This window comes from Triticum aestivum, chromosome 6B, assembly GCF_018294505.1.
Source record: "Triticum aestivum cultivar Chinese Spring chromosome 6B, IWGSC CS RefSeq v2.1, whole genome shotgun sequence".
Classification (NCBI taxonomy): domain Eukaryota; kingdom Viridiplantae; phylum Streptophyta; class Magnoliopsida; order Poales; family Poaceae; genus Triticum; species Triticum aestivum.
The window spans coordinates 518,503,717-518,525,318 of record NC_057810.1 but is presented as its reverse complement, the minus strand read 5'-3'; positions in this window follow the sequence as shown (position 1 = coordinate 518,525,318).

Genomic DNA, 21,602 nt, shown 5'->3' with positions numbered 1-21,602 from the left:
TTTACCTTAATGAGTCTTTAGTAGTTGCGGATGCTTGCTAGAGTTCCAAGCATAAGTGCATATGATCCAAGTAGAGAAAGTATGTTTGCTTATGCCTCTCCCTCAAATAAAATTGCAATAATGATTACCGGTCTAGTTATCGATTGCCTAGGGACAAATAACTTTCTCGTGACAACAAGCTCTTTAATTTTACTAATTTAGTTGTGTCTTTATATAAACATCCCCTAGTTTATATTTACGTGTTCTTTACTTTCTTGCAAGCCTATCCTATCACACCTACAAAGTACTTCTAGTTTCATACTTGTTCTAGGTAAAGCAAATGTCAAGCGTGCGTAGAGTTGTATCGGTGGTCGACAGAACTTGAGGGAATATTTGTTCTACCTTTAGCTCCTCGTTGGGTTCGACACTCTTACTTATTGAAAACTGTTGCGATCCCCTATACTTGTGGGTTATCAGTCAGTATCTTGCATGAATGAGTTCTGAAGAGCGAATTATATTCCTTTTTCAAGTCGATTTGACCTCACAATGCAAAATCAATAAAGCTGAAGGAAATTGGCAAAGCATTGGATGATGGTGGTCCTTCCGAGCAACTGAAACAGAGGTTCTCTATAGATTCTACTCCGCCATCCACCCAGCAAGATTCGCAAGACAACGCAAGGCTAGACAGTCAACGTAGCTGTGTAGATGATGAGCACATCTCCCCTACTCCACCATCACAGGTGCTTGCTCTAACTTGGCACTATTATATGTGGTTGCATGTTGCGTATGATGTCTATCTTGTATTGCTTGTAACTTTGTTGAATTGCATCTGCTTACTTTACACATAATGCCTATGAATTTGACATGTGTTCCTATTTCTAGAACATACTATATCTGATCACACGATGTTCTTACATCAGACTATTGTTCTCAGTCACTTATGATAAGGCACCTTTAAGTCGCCATTGTGATATTGGTTGTGTCTTGCATATGATTTCTAGCATGTACCGCTTCTAATTTGTTGAAACGCCATACAGTTTGAACTTGGCAGAATGATATTGGTTACATCTTTCATATGGTGTCTAGCTTGCAGTGCTTCTAATTTGTTGAAATGCCTTCTGCTTAGTTACCACATCATAGGTGTGAATATGTCACACCATCCTGTTTTTCATACATATTCCATCCTCTCATCATGTGTTTGCCTTTCATCCAAGTAGTGTTCGTCAGTATCATGCATGAATGAGTTTTAAAGAGTGAGATTTATTCCTTTTTCTTACCGGTTTGACTTCACAATGCAAAATCATTACAGCTGAAGGAAATTAGTCCGGTAGTGGATGATGGTGGTCCTTCCGAGCAACTGAAATGGAGGTTCTCTACGGATTCTACTTCGCCATCCTCCCAACAAGATTCGCAAGACAACGCAAGGCTAGATAGTCAAGGTAACTATGTAGATGATGAGCACATCTCCCCTACTCCACCATCACAGGTGCTTGCTCTAACTTGGCACTATTATATGTGGTTGCATGTTGTGTATGATGTCTAGCTTGTATTGCTTCTAACTTTGTTGAATTGCATCTGCTTACTTTACACATAATGCCTGTGAATATGACACGTGTTCCTATTTCTAGAACATACGTGTACATGATGAGCACATCTCCCCTGCTCCACCATCACAGGTGCTTGATCTAACTTGGAACTGTTATATGTGGTTGTGTTTTCCGTATGATGTCTAGTTTGTATTGCTTCTGATTATGTTGAATTGCATCTGCATAGCTTAGAACTTATACCTGCAACAATCACTTACCCATAAGACACATTTAACTTGGGACTCTGATGTAGGTTCCATTTTGCATTGTCTTCTAGCTTGTACTACTTCTAATTTCTTGAAATGGCACTTACGACGAGACACTTCTTACCTAATAGAGTGATATTGGTTGCATGTTCATATGGTGCCTAGCTTTCATTTCTTCTAATTTTGTTGAAATGCCTTCCGCTTACTGTTTTTTCATACATATTCCATCCTCCTATCGTATGTGTGAATATGAAACACTGTCTTTTTTGTATATATTCCATACTCCTATCCTGCGCTTGCCTTACATCAAAGTAGTGTTCGTCTGTATCATGCATCAACCAGTTACGCAGAGCTAATTTTATTCATCTTCTTGTGGTTTTGACTTCATAAGGCAATATCAGAAAATAGGAAGGAAAAGACTAAGTTAGTGGATGTTGGTGGTCGTCCGCATTGACGCAAATAGAGACTTTCTAGATTTGCCACTGCTACTGCTAATAAAGTTGAAGTCCCAAGTCTACATGATGAGTTCATCTCCCGTACTCCACCATCGCAGGTGCTTGCTCTAAGTTGACAGTGTGATAATTGGTTTCATGTTGCATATGTTGTCTAGCCTATATTTCTTCTATTTTGATTAAATTGCACCCGCCGAGTTTATGCGTTATACATGTGCATATGACATGGCTTTTTGTGTCTAGAATACACTGCATCTATCTATCATACCATGTTCTTACATCAAAGTACTGCTGTTGTGTATCCCGCATTAGTCACTCATGATTGGACGCTTTTAACATGGCAGTTTGATAGTGGTTGCATCTTGCATTGATTTCTATGTTGTACTGCTTCTAATTTTTTGAATTGCCACTTATGACACGACACTTTTAACTTGGCAGAGTAATATTGGTTGCATCTTTCATATGGTGTCTAGCTTGCATTACTTCAATTTTCTTGAAAATATTTCTGCTTAGTTTACACATCGTAGCTGTGAATATGTCATGACGTCCTGTTTTTCTTACATATTCCATCCTCATATGGTTGGCTTACATCAAAGTATTGCTTGTCTCTATCATGCATCAATGTGTTCTGAAGAGCAATTTTATTCTTTTGTGTTGTGGCTACGGCTTGACATGGCAAAGTCAAAAAACAGCAAGGAAAATAATATAGTAGGGAGTGGTGTTACTCGTCGGGTGAAACGGAAAAGGATCTGCCATCGAGATTCTACTGGTACTTGCTACATCTTGAGCTTGCGTTGGTTTTCCTTGAAGAGGAAAGGGTGATGCAGCAAAGTAGCGTAAGTATTTCCCTCAGTTTTTGAGAACCAAGGTATCAATCCAGTAGGAGGCTCCTCAAAAGTCCCACGCACATACACAAACAAACCAGAACCTCGCAACCAACGCAATAAAGGGGTTGTCAATCCCTTCACGGGCACTTGCGAAAGTGAGATCTGATAGAGATAATATGATAAGATAAATATATTTTTGGTATTTTTATGATATAGATTGAAAAAGTAAAGATGCAAATAAAAGTAGATAATAAACTTTCTATGATAAAAGATAGACTCAGAGGCCATAGGTTTCACTAGTAGCTTCTCTCAAGATAGCACAAGTATTACGATGGGTGAACAAATTACTGTCGAGCAATTGATAGAAAAGAGAATAATTATGAGATTATCTAGGAATGATCATGTATATAGGCATCACGTCCGTGACAAGTAGACCGACTCCTGCCTGCATCTACTACTATTACTCCACACATCGACCGCTATCCAGCATGCACCTAGAGTATTAAGTTCATAGAGAACAGAGTAACACATTAAGAAATATGGCATGATGTAGAGGGATAAACTCATGCAATATGATATAAACCCCATATTTTTATCCTCGATGGCAACAATACAATACGTGCCTTGCTGCCCCTGCTGTCACTAGGAAAGGACACTGCAAGATTGAACCCAAAGCTAAGCACTTCTCTCATTGCAAGAAAGATCAATCTAGTAGGCCAAACCAAACTTATAATTCGAAGAGACTTGCAAAGATAACTTAATCACACATAAAAAATTCAGAGGAGATTCAAATATTTCTCATAGATAAACTTGATCATAAACCCACAATTCATTGGATCTCGACAAACACACCGCAAAAAGAGTTACATTGAATAGATCTCCAAGAAGATCGAGGAGAACTTTGCATTGAGATTCAAAGAGAGAGAAGAAGCCATCTAGCTAATAACTATGGACCCGATAGTCTGTGGTAAACTACTCACAACTCATCGGAGAGGCCTTGGAGATGATGTAGAGGACCTCCATGGTCGATTCCCCCTCCGACAGAGTGCTGGCGAAGGCTCCAATATGGGATCTCGCGGATACAGAAGGTTACGACGGTGGAAATAAGTTTTTGTGGTGCTCCTCGATGGTTTCAGGGTACGCGGGTATATATAGGAGGAAGAAGTAGGTCGGTGGACGCTCGAGGGGCCCACAAGGGTGGGGGCGCACCCACCTGTAGGGGGCGCTGGGCACCGTCATGGCCGCCTCCTCTGTTGCTTGACGTCCACTCCAAGTCCCCTGGATCACGTTTGTTCCAAAAAGATCGCTTCCGAAGGTTTCATTCCGTTTGGACTCTGTTTGATATTCCTTTTCTTCGAAACACTGAAATAGGAAAAAAAATAGCAATTCGGGCTGGACCTCCGGTTAGTAGGTTAGTCCCAAAATGATATAAAAGTGTAAAGTAAAGTCCATAAACATCCAAAACGGATAATATAATAGCATGGAACAATCAAAAATTATAGATACATTAGAGACATATCAAGCATCCCCAAGCTTAATTCCTGCTCGTCCTCGAGTAGGTAAATGATAAAAACAGAAATTTTTATGTGGAATGCTACCTAGCATAATTCTCAATGTAATTTCTTTATTGTGGCATGAATGTTCAGATCCAAATGATTCAAAATAAAATTTCAGATTGACATAAGAAATAGTAAAACTTCAAGCATACTAACTAAGCAATCATGTCTTCTCAAAATAACATGGCTAAAGAAAGTTCATCCCTACAAAATCATATAGTTTGGTCATGCTTCCATTTTCGTCACACAAGTATGCTCTCATCTTGCACACCCCCCATGACAAGCCAAGCAATTGTTTCATACTTTAGTAATCTCAAACTTTTTTTAACTTCCACGCAATACATGAGCGTGAGCCATGGATATAGCACTATGGGTGGAATAGAATATGATGATGGAGGTTGTGTGGAGAAGACAAAAAAGAAGAAAGTCTCATGTTAACGAGGCTAATCAACGGGTTATGGAGATGCCTATCATTTGATGTCAACATGAGGAGTAGGGATTGTCATGCAACGGATGCACTAGAGCTATAAATGTATGAAAGCTCAACAAAAGAAACTAGGTGGGTGTGCATCCAACTTGCTTGCTCACGAAGACCTAGGGCATTTTGAGGAAGCCCATCGTAGGAATATACAAGCCAAGTTCTATAATGAAAAATTCCCACTAGTATATGAAAGTGACAACATATGAGACTCTCTATATGAAGAACATGGTGCTACTTTGAAGCACAAGTGTGGAAAAGGATAGTAACATTGCCCTTTTTTATTTTTATTTTTCTTTTTCTTTTCTTTTTTGGGCCTTTCTTTTTTTGGCCTTTTTTTGCCTTTCTTTTTTTATTTGGGGACAATTCTCTAATAATGATTATCATCACACTTCTATTTATTTACAACTCATGAATTACAACTCAAGCTAGAACAAGATATGACTCTATATGAATGCCTCCGGCGGTTTACCGGGATGGGCAATGAATCAAGAGTGACATGTATGAAAAATTATGCATGGTGGCTTTGCCACAAATACGATGTCAACTCCATGATCATGCAAGGCAATATGACAATGATGGTGTGTGTCATGATAAACGGAACAGTGGAAAGTTGCATGGCAATATATCTCGGAATGGCTATGGAAATGCGATAATAGGTAGGTATGGTGGCTGTTTTGAGGAAGATATAAGGAGGTTTATGTGTGATAGAGTGTATCGTATCACGAGGTTTGGATGCACCGGCGAAGTTTGCACCAACTCTCAAGGTGAGAAAGGGCTATGCACGGTACCGAAGAGGCTAGCAATGATGGAAGTGTGAGAGTGTGTATAATCCATGGACTCAACATTACTCATAAAGAACTCATATACTTATTGCAAAAAACTACAAGTCATCAAAAACCAAGCACTATGCGCATGCTCCTAGGGGGATAGATTGGTAGGAAAAGACCATCGCTCGTCCCCGACCGCCACTCATAAAGATGGCAATCTAAGACACCTCATATTTCAAATTTGTTACACAACGGTTACCATACGTGCATGCTACGGGATTTGCCAACTTCTACACAAGCATTCTTTAAATTCACAATTACCCAACTAGCATGACTCTAATATCACCACCTCCATATCTCAAAACAATTATCAAGTATCACATTGATCATAGCATCCAATTCACTTCCTATGATAGTTTTTATTATACCCAACTTGGATGCCCATCATTCTAGGACCAATTTTATAACCATAGCAAATACCATGATGTTCTAAAAGACTCTCAAAATAGTATAAGTGAAGCATGAGAGGTCAACGATTTCTTAAAAATTAAGCCACCGCCGTGCTCCAAAAGATATAAGTGAAGCACATAGAGTGTTCTAATAAATTCCAACTCAAGTGGGTTTCTCCCAAAAGGTGTGTACAGCAAGGATGATTGTGGTAATCTAAAAAGAAAAGACTAATATCATACAATACGCTCCAAGCAAAACACATATCATGTGGCGAATAAAAATATAGCTCCAAATAAAGTTACCGATAGACGAAGACGAAAGAGGGGATACCTTCCGGGGCATCCCCAAGCTTAGGATTTTGGTTATCATTGAATATCTTGGGGTGCCATGGGCATCCCCAAGCTTAGGCTCTTGCCACTCCTTATTCCATAGTCCATCAAATCTTTACCCAAAACTTGAAAACTTCACAACACAAAACTCAACAGGAAATCTCATAAGCTCCGCTAGTGCAAGAAAGAAAAACCACCACATAAGGTACTGTAATGAAATCATTCTTTATTTATATTGGTCTTAAACCTACTGTATTCCAACTTCTCTATCGTTCATACCCTACATAGTAGCCATAGATGCATCAAAATAAGCAAACAACACACGAAAAATAGAATCTGTCAAAAACAGAACAGTCTATAGCAATCTGTAACTCTCGAATACTTATGGAATTCTAAAAATCCTACCAAAATAGGAAGTCCTGGGAAATTTGTATATTGATCTACATCCAAAAGAATCAACGCAAAATCACGTTTCTGCGAATTACTAAAATTATTTTTGTGCGTGCAAAGTTTCTGTTTTTCAGCAGAATCAAATTAACTATCACTGTAGGTTATCCTATAGGTTCTACTTGGCACAAACACTAATTAAAACATGAAAACACATCTAAACAGAAGCTATATGAAAAATTTATTACTAAACAGAAGCAAAAAGTAAGAAACAAAAATAAAATTGGGTTGCCTCCCAACTAGCGCTATTGTTTAATGCCCCTAGCTAGGCATTGATAATTTTAATGATGCTCACATAAAAGACAAGAATTAAAGCACAAATAGAGTGTCGATGTACTAGAGTAGGGGTACCCTAGTATCCCGAACTTGTGCACGGGCAGTTGCAACACCCCGCGGCAAGGCTTGCCGGGTGACCGCCAAGGTCCTCCGTGGTTCCTTTGGAGCCATTCAAGAACAAAGTATTTAAGCCAAGGAGACAAGGCCCCGGCAACAGGAGCTTGCCGGGAAGGCCAACCAAGACATTGCAAGGAACTTGCCGCGACGCGCCACGCGTCCCGGCAAGGCCCGGTGAGCAACAAGCTTCCGGGCGCGGCAAGACAACGGCCGCGGCAAGGCGCTTGCCGCGGCAGGCAACCACTCTGTACCCGCGCTCCAGCACATCCACCAACGTGTCGCCCTGGGGGCCTTTCCAGGCGCGCGTGGTGAGAGGCTGTGCAGCCAGCGGTGCGCTGTGGCATGCGACGCTGACAAGATTGCCATCGTGGCGAGCGGTGGCGTCCCTGACGGTCCTTTTCTGCACTATTTGGGCGATGAGACGGGCATTTAATGCCCTTGTCCCCTGCCGTCAGGGTTAGATAGTATGTACTGTGCATGTAGTTGTACCAACCACCCCTCTCTTTCCATTTTTACCCTTGTCTACGTTGCCACCTGTCGGTGACCCCTTGAGCATATAAAAGGAGGCTCATGCGCAACGTAGAGGGGGGAGTTTGGAAACCAGAGAACACTCACGCTCGGTCTCGTGTGTACTGTAGCACTCAGCGCACCCGAGCAAGAACTCAATACGATCAGACAAGCAGCAGTAGGAGTGTTATCTCTTCGGGGAGCTCCGAAGCTGGGTAAATCGCTCGTGTGTCTCGCCTCGATCCGCTCTTCATGCGATCTCCGCCCCCCGTCGAACCGAAAGGGGCTCGGTCCGCCGGTCCCCATAGGTGTTCGTGGATCAGCTTCCCCGACATCTTTGGCGCGCCAGGTAGGGGGCATTGAGATTGTGTGAACCTGATCCGGCGTTCATACGAGCTAGACCTTCAACTTCTATATCGACATGCCACCGAAGAAGAAGACTTCGGCGGCAGCTGTTCCGTCCACGTCGATCCCACCACCGCCGGAGCAAATGAGTGGTGGGGAAGACGCCGGCGGAAGAACAGACATTGACGAGGGAGCTCACGACGCTGCCAGGTCCAAGGACAAGGCTGCGCAGACCTTGGCGTCCGTACATGTTCGCGCCCATCTCAGGAGGCGCAGGACCGACAGCGTCATGGTACTCGCAGTACCATACGTTTGTTGGGCCAAGATCGAGCTGGTGGATCTCGGGGTGCTCAAGACCAGCATGCACGCCAACATGCTGGCACGAGCGAGGCACGGTCGCCTGGATGGGATACTGCTCCTTCTAACATAGTTAGAAGTCCGAGCATATCCCGCTCCTCGCACCATTCGCCACTGCCACCCACCACTCCAGCAAAAGCTTTGGCGCGAGCTCAACTGCTCCTGGATTATCCTCCAACGGAAGACAAGATCGACGGATGGAGAGCCACCATTCAGAGTCTCATCGGCTTCGCCAACGGCGACACTCTGCGGCAGCCGAGCACATCGCTGCCGCGGTAGGACCGCCAGGCACGAGCCAATGGCGACGAAACCGGTGGGGGTGCAACCACCAGGCACTCTCCACCCCGAAGGCCAAGATCGCCGACTCGCCGGATCAACCTCGATAGCGACTCCACCGCATCGTCAGATCCACGAGCTCGCCGCGATCAGCGCCAAGTTCTTCATGAACGACAACAAGAAGACGCTCGTACTCGCATCGAGCGCCGAAGAGAAGCGCGACGTCAATCAGACCAGCGCGCTGGGCCCTCTGTCGACATGCATGCGCCAGGGGAACCAGGCGACTTGCCGTACGCGGTAGGTTGCCCTGCGTTCACTCGTGAGCTGCGGCAAGTCCAGTGGCCCAGCACGAAGAATTTCAAGCCAGACGTGCCAGAGAAGTACGACGGCAAGTCGCATCCGTCGGAGTTCCTCAGCATCTACACCATCGCGGTGCAAGCTGCCGGGGGACGGGACGACAAGATCCTTGCCAACTACTTCTCGCTGGTGCCCAAACCCAATGTCAGATCCTGGCTCATGCACTTGCCGGACAACTCCATATCCGACTGGGCAGACCTATGCCATCAGTTTGTCGGCGCCTTTACAGGCGGCCACAAGCCTCATGGCCAAGAGAGCGATCTTCATCTACTCGCCCAGAAGGAAGGAGAACCCCTGCGCAAGTACATTGAGAGATTCAGCCGTGTACAGCACAACATCCCAGATGTCCACCCTACCGCAGTAATCAGCGCGTTCCATCAGAACATGCGGAACCGCAGGATGTGGGAGGAGATGGCGATGTGCAAGATCAGAGACGTCAGTGAGCTATATGCCCTGGCCGACAAGTGTGCACGTGCTGAGGAAGGGAGGAAACTCCCCGGAGAGAATACAGGAGCAGGAGGATCTGATAGTGAGGAGACTGCCCCGGCAAGGAAAAACCGGCGGCGGAACAACAGGAAGAAGAAAGGCAAAGAGGTGCTAGTCATTGAGCAGTCCGGCAAGAAAGCCAAAGCTGGTAGCTCCGGCAAGGAGATTGCCGCGGGCACCAGCTACCAGGCTGTGGCGATCGCCGACAAGCAGGACGGCACCAACAAGCAGTACTACAAGATCCACCGCACCAAGGGCCATGACCTTCAGAGCTGCAAGATGGTCGAGCAGCTTGTCGAGCAGCAAAAGGCTGAATACGAGCGACACGACAAGGAGAAAGCCCAGGAAGGTGCTGGAGGAGCTGGCAAGAAACGCCCCGGCCGAGGGGGACGCCGCGGCAAGGCCAAGCAGCGGCAAGGAGACAGGCCTCCCCGCGGCCGCGACAAGGATGAAGATGACGACGACGATGAAGATATGGATGATGACGAGACCGATGAGCAGGAGTTCCAGAAAGCCACAGAGGTCCTGTGCGTTGACGGCGGTGCTTCTCTGCATACTTCACACCGCCAACTCAAGCAGTGGGTGCGGGAAGTCAATGCGGCAGAACCACCCATCGAGTCACACAAGCCTCTGAAATGGTCCAGCATGCCTATCATCTTTGATATTGAGGATCACCCTGACCGCATAACTGCGGTCGGGTGCTTGCTGATGTTGGTTTCACCAACTATCCGCAACCTCAAGGTCACTAAGATGCTAGTTGACGGCGGGGCCGGCTTGAACTTGATCTCCTCCGGGGTACTCCAGAAACTCCAGATCCCTGATGGAGAACTCGAAGAGACCGACACATTCCAAGGAATCAATCCGGGAAGGAGCAAGCCGAAGGGAAAGATTACATTGCCGGTGACATTTGGCAGCGAGTTGAACTTCAGAACTGAGAGGGTCACTTTTGACGTTGCTGATTTTCCATTACCTTACAATGGGATACTAGGCCGTCCAGCACTCGCCAAATTCATGGCAGCCTCTCACTATGCATACAAAACACTGAAGATGCCAGGCCCGATAAGTGTCATCTCTGTCCCTGGCGACAAGAAGGATGCTCTTATCTGCGCCGACAAGATCTACCGGGAAGCAGCAGCAGCAACAGATCGCAAGTCACTCGCCGTTGAAGCTCCCGGGGCGAAGAAGAAGATCAAGTCCGGCAAGAGTTATGATGCCCACTTCGGCAAGCGCACCTCTTCGGAGTGCTGCGCTACCGTCGAGGACGCACCATCGAGCTCCACCGGCAAGTGTAAGAAGACAATGGCAGCTCCACTAGAGACCAAGAAGGTGTCCGCCAAGGAGGATGGCACTGGTGGTACCTTCACTATCAGTGCCACTCTCGACCCTAAATAGGAAAGCGCGCTCGTTGCTTTCCTGCAGGCGAATGTCGACGTATTTGCATGGCAACCATTTGACATCCCCGGTGTTCCCAGGAGAGTAATCGAGCACCATCTTGCCGTCTGTCCTCATGCACGGCCTGTCAAGCAGAAAGTTAGGAAACAGGCACTGGAGCGCCAAGAATTCATCGCAGAAGAAATCAAGAAATTGGAAGCAGCAGGCCTTGTCAGAGGAGTGCTCCATCCTACGTGGTTGGCCAATCATGTAGTCGTGCGTAAGGCAAACGGGAAATGGAGGCTTTGTATCGAGTTTACCGATGTCAATAAAGCTTGTCCCACAGACCCGTTTCCCTTGCCACGCATCGACCAGATTGTTGACTCCACGGTCGGATGTGACTTGCTTTCATTTCTTGATGCATACTCAGGATACCATCAGATCTTCATGGCAGAAGAGGATGAGGAGAAAACCGCATTCATCACCCCATGTGGCACATACTGTTTTGTACGGATGCCCTTCGGTTTAAAGAATGCTGGTTCAACATTTGCTAGGGTAGTCCACGACGCTTTTGAGCCGCAAATGCACAGAAATGTGGAAGCCTACATGGATGACATAGTGGTTAAGAGCAAGGACAAGGCAACTCTGATTCAAGATTTAGACGAAACCTTTGCAAATCTGCGCAAGATCAACCTCAAGCTTAACCCCGAGAAGTGTGTGTTTGGAGTCCCTTCCGGCAAGCTTCTCAGGTTCTTCGTGTCTCAGCGAGGAATTGAAGCCAATCCCGATAAGATCAAGGCCATTGAGCAGATTGAAGCACCAAAGCGCGTCAAGGATGTACGAAGACTTGCCGGTTGCGTAGCTGCTCTCAGCAGGTTTATTTCTAGGTCCGCTGAGCGCGCCCTGCCGTTTTTCAAAATATTGAAAAAGGAAGGTCCAATGAAATGGACTCCGGAGGCGGAGGCTGCGCTGCAGGACTTAAAGAGATACCTGTCCTCCACTCCAACACTTGTCGCACCTAAGCCACAAGAGAAGTTGCTGCTATATACAGCGGCAACCAATCAAGTGGTTAGTGTTGCGTTAGTAGCGGAGAGAGAGGCGGATGATGAGCCAGCAACCACGGCAGAGGCATCCAGCGACAAGCAAGGGACTTCACCGGCAAGCTCTGGTCCCGACAAAGATGGATCTGCGCAGGAGCGTGACAAGATGCAGAAAAGAATGGTGCAGCGCCCAGTTTACTTTGTCAATTCCCTTCTGCAGTGGGCTGGATTAAGGTACTCTGGTGTGCCAAAATTGCTTTTCGGCCTTCTCATGGCCTCGAGAAAGCTGCGCCATTACTTCCAAGCACATGAGATCACAGTCGTCACTCGTTTTCCGCTGAAGAGGATACTGCAAAATCCAGAAGCAACAGGCAGGATTGTCGAGTGGGCACTGGAACTGTCAAGCTTTGGCCTCAAGTTTGAGAGCACTTCAACTATCCAAAGAAGAGCATTGGCAGAGTTCATAGCAGAATGGACGCCAACACAAGATGAATAAATTCCAGAGACAAGCATCCCCGTCAAGGAAGCAAGCAAAGAGTGGCTAATGTACTTTGATGGTGCCTTCTCGCTGCAAGGCGCCGGTGCGGGCGTGCTACTTGTTGCACCCACCGGAGAGCACCTCAAGTACGTAGTCCAGATGCACTTTCCCAAGGAGCAAGCAACGAACAATACTGCAGAGTATGAAGGTTTGCTTGCCGGTCTCAGGATCGCAGCAGACCTTGGGATCAAGAAGCTCATTGTCAGGGGTGACTCACAGCTTGTCGTCCGCCAAGTGAACAAGAACTATCAGAGTCCGTTGATGGAAGCTTACGTGGATGAAGTGAGGAACCTAGAAGAACACTTTGACGGCCTGCAGATGGAACATGTTCCAAGAGCTCAGAACGACATTGCCGATGGCCTGTCAAAGTGCGCCGCACTTAAGTTACCTGTGGAACCAGGGATCTTTGTGCTCAAGCTGACTCAACCATCTGTAACGCCATCAACTGGACAGAGCAAGAAGAGGAAATTGATTTCTGGTGACTATTTTCCGGCAGAGCTCCCCGAAGCCACCGCCAAGAAGGTCCTCAAAATCAACACCAAGGATGCTGAGGAGCAGTCTGCTCCGGCGAGCCCTAGGGCTTGTTCTGTTGAAGCAGACGCTCCCGACAAGGTTTGCTCCGGCAAGCTTGCCGGGGAATGTCAAGCTCCGGCTGAGCCGCAGGTTCTTGCCGTAGAAGCGGATGTTCCCGCAGCAGCAGATGTGCCTTTAGTCCTTGTTGTCGAGCCGCAAGCTCCAACATGGGCACAGCAGATTGTCCTTTTCCTTCAGACAGGAGAACTTCCCGAAGAGCAAGAAGAAGCGGAAAGAGTAGCCCGGCAGTCAAGTATGTACCAGTTTGTTGACAACAGACTGTACAGAAGAAGACTCAACGGTGTGAAATTGAAGTGTATTCGCTGGGAAGACAGACAAAAGCTGTTGGCAGAGATACATGGAGGCATATGTGGCCACCACATTGGCGCAAGAGCACTTGCCGGCAAAGCGTTCCGGCAAGGTTTCTTTTGGCCGACAGCCCTCCAGGATGCAACTGCACAAGTAACCAAGTGTGAAGCGTGCCAGTTCCATTCCAAGCAGATACACCAGCCAGCTCAAGCTCTCCAGACGATCCCTTTATCCTGGCCATTTTCAGTCTGGGGGCTCGACATCCTTGGCCCCTTTCCCCGAGCTGTCGGGGGCTTTGAGTACTTGTACGTCGCAATCGACAAGTTCACAAAGTGGCCGGAAGTGGAACCAGTGAGGAAGGTGACAGCACAGTCAGCAGTCAAGTTCTTCAGGTCGATTGTTTGTCGTTTCGGGATCCCTAACAGGATCATCACCGACAACGGCACGCAATTCACGAGCCGCACCTTCATGCAGTACATCCAAGATCTTGGCGCCAAGGTCTGCTTCGCTTCTGTTGCTCATCCAAGAAGCAACGGTCAAGCGGAGAGGGCGAATGCTGAAGTGCTGCGCGGGCTCAAGACCAGAACTTTCGACAGGCTGCGCAAGTGCGGAAGGAACTGGATTGAGGAGCTGCCGGTGGTTCTTTGGTCGATCAGGACGACACCAAATCGAGCCACTGGCCAGACACCTTTCGCTCTAGTCTATGGAGTAGAGGCAGTTCTCCCCACGGAACTCGTATACGGGTCACCTCGAGTGCTCGCTTATGATGAGCTTGAGCAAGAGCAGCTGCGACAAGATGACGCGCTGCTCCTTGAGGAGGACCGTCTTCAGGCTGCTATACGAGCTGCTCGATTCCAGCAAGCTTTGCGCCGCTACCATAGCCGCAAAGTTAATGCCAGAAGTTTCGAGGAAGGCGACCTTGTTCTTCGGCGCGTTCAGTCCGCCTAGAATTCCAACAAGTTGACACCGAAGTGGGAAGGCCCTTACCGGGTGAAACGAGTCACTAGGCCTGGCGCAGTCCGCCTTAAGACCGAAGATGGCATTCCGGTGAGCAACTCCTGGAACATTGAGCATCTTCGTAAGTTTTACCCGTAAGGCGCGGTTGCCGGAACTTGTTCCGGCAACCACCTTTTGTACAAGTCTTGCCGATGTTGCATGTAATCCTTTGTACAAAGCCGGGCACAGAACCCGTGCATAAGTAAACTTCATGTGCTCCGCACATCTTGTCAATTTCATGCTTTCTACTTTCTTTGCATGTGTTATCTGACACTTTGTGCACCACCTACCCCCGGTAAGCAATAACGAGCCGTAAGGCTCCATATCTTTATTTTCTCTTCTTTCTTTTTCTCAAAAAGGAAAGGAAGGTTCCCTCGCACACAAGTTTGCCGGGGGGATAGGAGAAGATAATGGTGTGGACCTAGCATCGTTCAAGGAAGTTTCGCCTTACTGGAAAGCAAACGACAGAAAAGCTAAGTTGCCAAAGTTTGAGCAATCAGTTTTAAATTTTTAAGTTATCTTCCTCGAACGACCGTACTTTGTATGGAAAACCTGTGCGCGGAGGAACCAACTCGTAGCTAGTTGCGCCCTTACTTTGTTTCGAGTCCGCTCAACAACTTAAGTGAGCTGCGACTAGTTGCGACAAGGTTTCTTGTCGGAAGCGGCACCGCCAGCAGGCTGCTGACGTCCCGCACTCAGCGCTCGCGGCTCAGGTGCCTGCGCCGACAAGCTCCCTAAAAGCGTAGGGCAAAAACATACAAAGGAAGGAATCAAGTAAAGGAAATAACATAGCAATCTCTACCCAAAATAGAGTTATATTACAAGATAGCTTGTCACAGCTCTAATAGATTGTTCTCGTGACATGACCAGCAGCGACAAAGAGAAAGAGAAAACGGGCGGCCTAATCTACGCGATCGCCCTCAACCCTCTTGATCCCGCTCACCTTGTCCACAATGGGTGCGACAAGGGCTTTGAGCGCTTCCAGATCAGCATCCGGCGGCAGGGACTTGAGGACGTTGGTGAAGTTGAGGCCTGGGTTGCGGAAGGCCACCTTCATCAGCACCTTCTAGAGAGCTCCTGCGCAGATCTTGCATGACTCGTCGGCCAGCTGCTTTGGGATCTTCTCCCAGAGTCGTTGGAGGGCCGTCGCCACGCCTTTGAAGAACAAGCTGAGCTTGGTGCTAGGTTGGAGGTGCTCGTCGGAGGAGTACCCGAGATCCTCCATCCCCAGCTACGCCAGCTCCCCGTCGATGGCGGTGGCAAGATCCACAAGACCCTCAGTCCAGTGCTCCACAGTCTCCCTGAAAGCGTCGTGGGCGGCAGCAGCATTCGCCAGCAGCGCCTCATCGGCCTTGATCTTCTCCGACAAGGCCACCTCCCGCTCCCTGGCGCCGTCCAGCGTCTGAGTCAAAGTAGCCAACTTCAACTCGAGATCTGCAATGGAATCCTTGGCGGTGCTGAGCTCCTTGCTCCTCTCAGCGAGAAGACCCTGCAGCTCACCATGAGCGGCAGCGTCCTTCTCGCGCTCACGCTTGAGCGCGGCAAGCTCCTCATCGCTCGCCCTGAGATCGGCTTCCAGCTGCGCCACCTTCGTCTCCAGCTCCTTCTGGGCGGCCTCGGCAGCTGCGGCAGCATCCCTTGCTTCCTTGAGAGCCCCTCCAATTCCTTGCTCGCGCGCGGCAAGCTCCTCCTCGTAGATGTCAAGGTTAACCTTGTGTTGCGCCAACTCACCTTCCCGCGCGGATAGCTTCTCGGCAGGAAGCCGCTGCTCCTCTTCAACTTCAGCCTTCTCGAGGAGAAAGGCTTTCCGCTCCTCGAGAAGTTGCTCCCGCTCCTCCGCCAGGGACCGGAGAGCTTCCTGTCTGAGACCCCGGAGCTCCTCCGCCCGCTCCTCGATGTCCACTCCCGCTTTCGCGAGAAGTGCTTCTCGGGATGCTAGCTTGGCTTGTCGGGCGCGGTAGAGCGACAACAGCTTCCGCAGCAGCCGCTCCTCCTTAGGCTCGTCGCTGCTGCTGCTTGGCGTGTCGACCAACGTCAACCTAGCGGAGGCGAGCACCTCTCCATCTAGAATCTCTCCTTCGACCGGCGCCCTGGAGCTTGACGCCCAGGGGAGCTTGATGAAGATGCCATCGCCGGCCTTCAAGTAGCCGCCGGGCTGGGGCTCTTCGGAGCCTCTGCAGCAGCGGCGGAGGGATCGGCGGTCGGCGCAGCGCCTGGCGCTCCTGCGGCCTCGGGGCCGTCAGTGCGATCGCCGGGTCCCTCGCCAGCTTCTGCGGAGGCAGCCTTGGCAGCCTCTTCGCCGGTAGGATCATCAGCGCGGGCTTCTCCTTCGGTGGCAGCGGTGTCGTCGGTGTCGCCGCGCGCGCCCTCCTCGCCGGCGACCTCGGTCTCCACTGGCTCCGTGGCAGATGGATCTGACGAAGGGAAGAAGGAGAAAAGTCAAGCAAATACCCAAAAAGAAAATCAGAAGAAGAAGAAGAACCCAGGGGAAGTTTTCAAGCAAAAGGATTACCTGCGCTGGGATCTGCAGTCGTGGTCTCAACCATCGGAGGATCACTGGTGTTGTCCCTTGCCAGAGAACTGTCCCTTGTCGGGGAGTTGTCCCTTGCCGGAGAACGCTCCCTTGCCGGGGAATCCTCCCTTGGCGGTGTAGTCGAAGCTGATGGCATCTCGGGAGCGGCTTCCGGGCCCTCCTGGTGAGGCTGCTCTGCTCCTGCACAAACCAACAGTCAGATATCAGCAAAGAAAGATCACCTATGCGCGCCTCACAGCAGGAAGTAAACCATATACTTACGCTGAGGGCTGCGCTGGGGGCTGCTTTGGGGAATGGTTGCCGGGTCCGACAAGGTGGTCTCAGGCATGTCCTCTGCCGTCGCGGTGGGGTCGTCCTCGATGACAATCACCGGGACCTTGGCACTCTTCGCCACTCTCTGGGCCAGCGTCCTAAAAAGGAATGGGTTCAGGGTGAAGCAAGTCAGACACAAGGCAAAGCAACAAAATTGAAGAGTTACAAGAACAGCGAAGAATCTTACTCTTATTCTTCCTCGTCGGAGCTGAGCGCGGAGAGATCGAAGTCCGGCTCGCCTCCGGTGCGATGAGGCGGAGGAGTAGGTTCCATTGTCCGCTTCGCGGGGGCAGTAGCGGTGGACCGGGAAGACCCCGCCCCAGTTGCCGCAGCGGCGTGAGGCGCTCCCGCGGCAACTGTGCTTGCAGCGGTAGAGCGTGTCGTCCGGCTCGGCAGCTGTTGGCTCGCCTCCCGCCCCGCTACGTCTGCGGCCTTGCGGAGGCGCCTTCTTGGCGGGGCTGGGGGCTCCGCCTGCGGCAAGCTGTCTGAAGGCTCGGACCCGACAAGCCCTCCCTCGCCGGGCTCGCTCGACTCACCCTCGGGCCCGACAGGCTCTTCCTCGCCAGCAAACTCCTCATGCTCGGCAAGGCTTGCCGCCTCTGCTGCCTCTGCCTCCTCCACAGTGAATCCAAACTCACTCACGGCAGCGGCTGCTGCCGCCTCTTCCAGCCTGGTGGCGATGCGCTGCATCTCCACGTCGGAGGTGTCGCGAGTAAGGATCTTCTGCTCGTCGGCGCGGACCGGCACTTCTACCAGGCCGTCAAAGAAATCCCGCACGACGTCGTCTGCAGGCTCTTGCCAAGTCGGGACGATTCCGTGCGAGTCGCACAGTGGCATCATTGCGCGGATGTGGTCGAGCGTGGAGTTGTTGCACAACGGAACGACACCCCTCGGCAGCATGAATGGATGTTGGGGATCGCGCTTGAACAGCTCCAGGAGCATCGCGTCCAGCGCCAGGATGGTGAAGTTGAAGTTGAGGCCAGGGCGCAGCCTCATGATATCCGCCGAGTTTTGGAACTCCGAGGCGGGTCTCCTCCTCTCCTGCAGGGGGGCGATGCGGCGGCGAAGAAAATCTGTGCCAACGGCGCCTACGGTGAGCCCGGCAAGCCTGAGGCATATGATCTGTGTGACGGCAATCTTCAACCTATCGTCTTCCGGGGCCGTTGCTCCAATCATTGCCATGCACTATTGGGGCTTGGCGCAGGGTAGTGAATGGCTGCGGGTTCTCCTCGACAATCCAGCACCACTCTGCTCTCCATTCCTCCCACTTGCTGTGGAGCTCTCCCTCCAAATAAGCTTCCTTCTTGCCAACTCTCGAGATCCAAGCAATCCCGCCGGCAAGAGGCTCCCCTCTCTCAACTCGGGGCATAAAGAAGTGGCGAAAAAGGGCTACGTTTGGGTGGACTCCAACAAAGTTTTCACAGAGATGTGCGAAAACTGCCATGGTCAGAACGGCGTTGGGGGTGAAGTCAAGGAGGCGGAACCCGTAGGTGTTCATGATGTCACAGAAGAATTCAGAGAAAGGCGGGGAGAGCCCGCAGTAGAAGGACAGCGCGAAGAAGGGATACCCGTTCGGAGCCAGTCTCGAAGCGGTAGCCGGGAGTACCTTCGTGCGCGGATGCGCTCGCGTCTCCGTCGACCAGAAGAGATAGTAGTACTCCCTCAGCTCCTTTGCGTCAAGCTGAGGGGGGAAGATGGCCCGCTCCTTTCGCAGCACCGCGAGCCGCTGCGCCTCGGCCGACTTCACGCCCTTCCCCTTGTCGGCTTTCGGAGCCATGGGGGAGGCGGTGGGGGAGATCGACGGCGTTGGTGGTGCTGGTGGCAATGGGGGGCGGAGCGCTGCTCTCTTTCAGCTTCGGGAAGAAGGGGGGAGCGGCGGAGATTTGTGAAAATGGAGTAACAACCGGCAAGATGGGCGAACTGCCCCTGTTTCCCCGGCTTATAAAGAGGGAGGGGGCAGACGTTTCGTCCTTCCAAATAAAGAAACCACCCATGATCTCTCCCTGACAAGATTGCCATCGTGGCGAGCGGTGGCGTCCCTGACGGTCCTTTTCTGCACTGTTTGGGCGATGCAGACGGGCATTTAATGCCCTTGTCCCCTGCCGTCAGGGTTAGGTAGGATGTACTGTGCAGGTAGCTGTACCAACCACCCCTCTTTTTCCATTTTTACCCTTGTCTACGTTGCCACCTGTCAGTGACCCCTTGAGCATATAAAAGGAGGCCCATGCGCAACGTAGAGGGGGGAGTTTGGAAACCAGAGAACACTCACGCTTGGTCTCGTGTGTACTGTAGCACTCAGCGCACCCGAGCAAGAACTAAATACGATCAGACAAGCAGCAGTAGGAGTGTTATCTCTCCGGGGAGCTCCGAAGCTGGGTAAATCGCTCGTGTGTCTCGCCTTGATCCGCTCTTCGTGCGATCTCTGCCCCCCGCCGAACCGAAAGGGGCTCGGTCCGCCGGTCCCCATAGGTGTTCGTGGATCAGCTTCCCCGACATAGAGAATCATAGAACACATGATAAACACATCTAAGTCTAACATACTTCCTATGCATAGGCATTTTATAAGCAAACATATTACCATAGCAAGCAAAAATCAGCATATGCAAGGAAGAAGAAAGAGACGATAGCAATCGTAACATGAAGAGAGGCAATTTAGTAACATGAAAATTTCTACCACCATATTTTCCTATCTCATAATAATTACATATGGGATCATAAGCAAATTCAACAAAATAGCTATCGCATAAAATATTTTCAACACGATCCACATGCATGTAGAGTTGACACTCTTCCAAAATAGTGGGATTAACATTAACTGAAGTCATGACCTCTCCAAGCCCACTTTTATAAAAAAAATCATAAGATTGATCAAAATCCAAATATGTGGGATCTAAAGTTGACACTCTTCCAAACCCACTTTCAATAATATTGCAAACACTATTATCAATCTCATATTCATCATGGGGGTTAAATAAATTTTCAAGATCAAAAGAAGAATCACCCCAATCATGATCATTGCAATAAGTAGTAGACATAGCAAAACTAGCATCCCCAAGCTTAGGATTTTGCATATTATTAGCACAATTGACATCAAAAGAATTTATAGTAACATCATTGCAATCATTCTTTTACTTGAAGGAACTAGCAAGTATGGGTGCAATAGCAACGATCTCATGTTTAACATAAGGAACTATAGCAAATTCATCTTCATAAGTATTGGCATCATGGCCACAAGAATAGCAAGCATCATGTTCATCAAGGGATATTTCAATCAAATCATCGGAATCATAATTATCTATAGATTCATGCATATCATTATTTTATCCCAAAGCAACGGTCATTCTCTCAATAAATTCTTTGACATAGACATTATAAGCATAGTTTTCATAGCAATATTTAAGCATGTAAAAAATTTCAGATTCATAGAGAGTAATATCATACTTTTCAATCAAAGAAGCAACTTCATAAGCACCCTTAAAAGCAACAAATTCTTCAATTTGTTCAATATCATAGTAACTATAAACACCCTTTGCATAAGAAGAAAAGATTTTATTCTCATTAAACTCACATAGGTAGGTGCTACGTCTTGAGCTTGCGTTGGTTTTCCTTGAAGAGGAAAGGGTGATGCAGCAGAGTAGCGTAAGTATTTCCCTCACTTTTTGAGAACCAAGGTATCAATCCAGTAGGAGGCTCCTCAAAAGTCCCACGCACCTACACAAACAAACAAAGAACTCGCAACCAACACAACAAAGGGGTTGTCAATCCCTTCATGGCCACTTGCGAAAGTGAGATCTGATAGAGATAATAAGATAAGATAAATATATTTTTGGTATTTTATAATATAGATGCAAAAAGTAAAGATGCAAATAAAAGTAGATTGAAAGCTTATATGATAAAAGATAGACCCGGGGGCCATAGGTTTCACTAGTGGCTTCTCTCAAGATAGCATAAGTATTACGGTGGGTGAACAGATTACTATCGAGCAATTGATAGAAGAGCGAATAATTATGAGATTATCTAGGCATGATCATGTATATAGGCATCACGTCCGCGACAAGTAGACCGACTCCTGCCTGCATCTACTACTATTACTCCACACATCGACCGCTATCCAGCATGCATCTAGAGT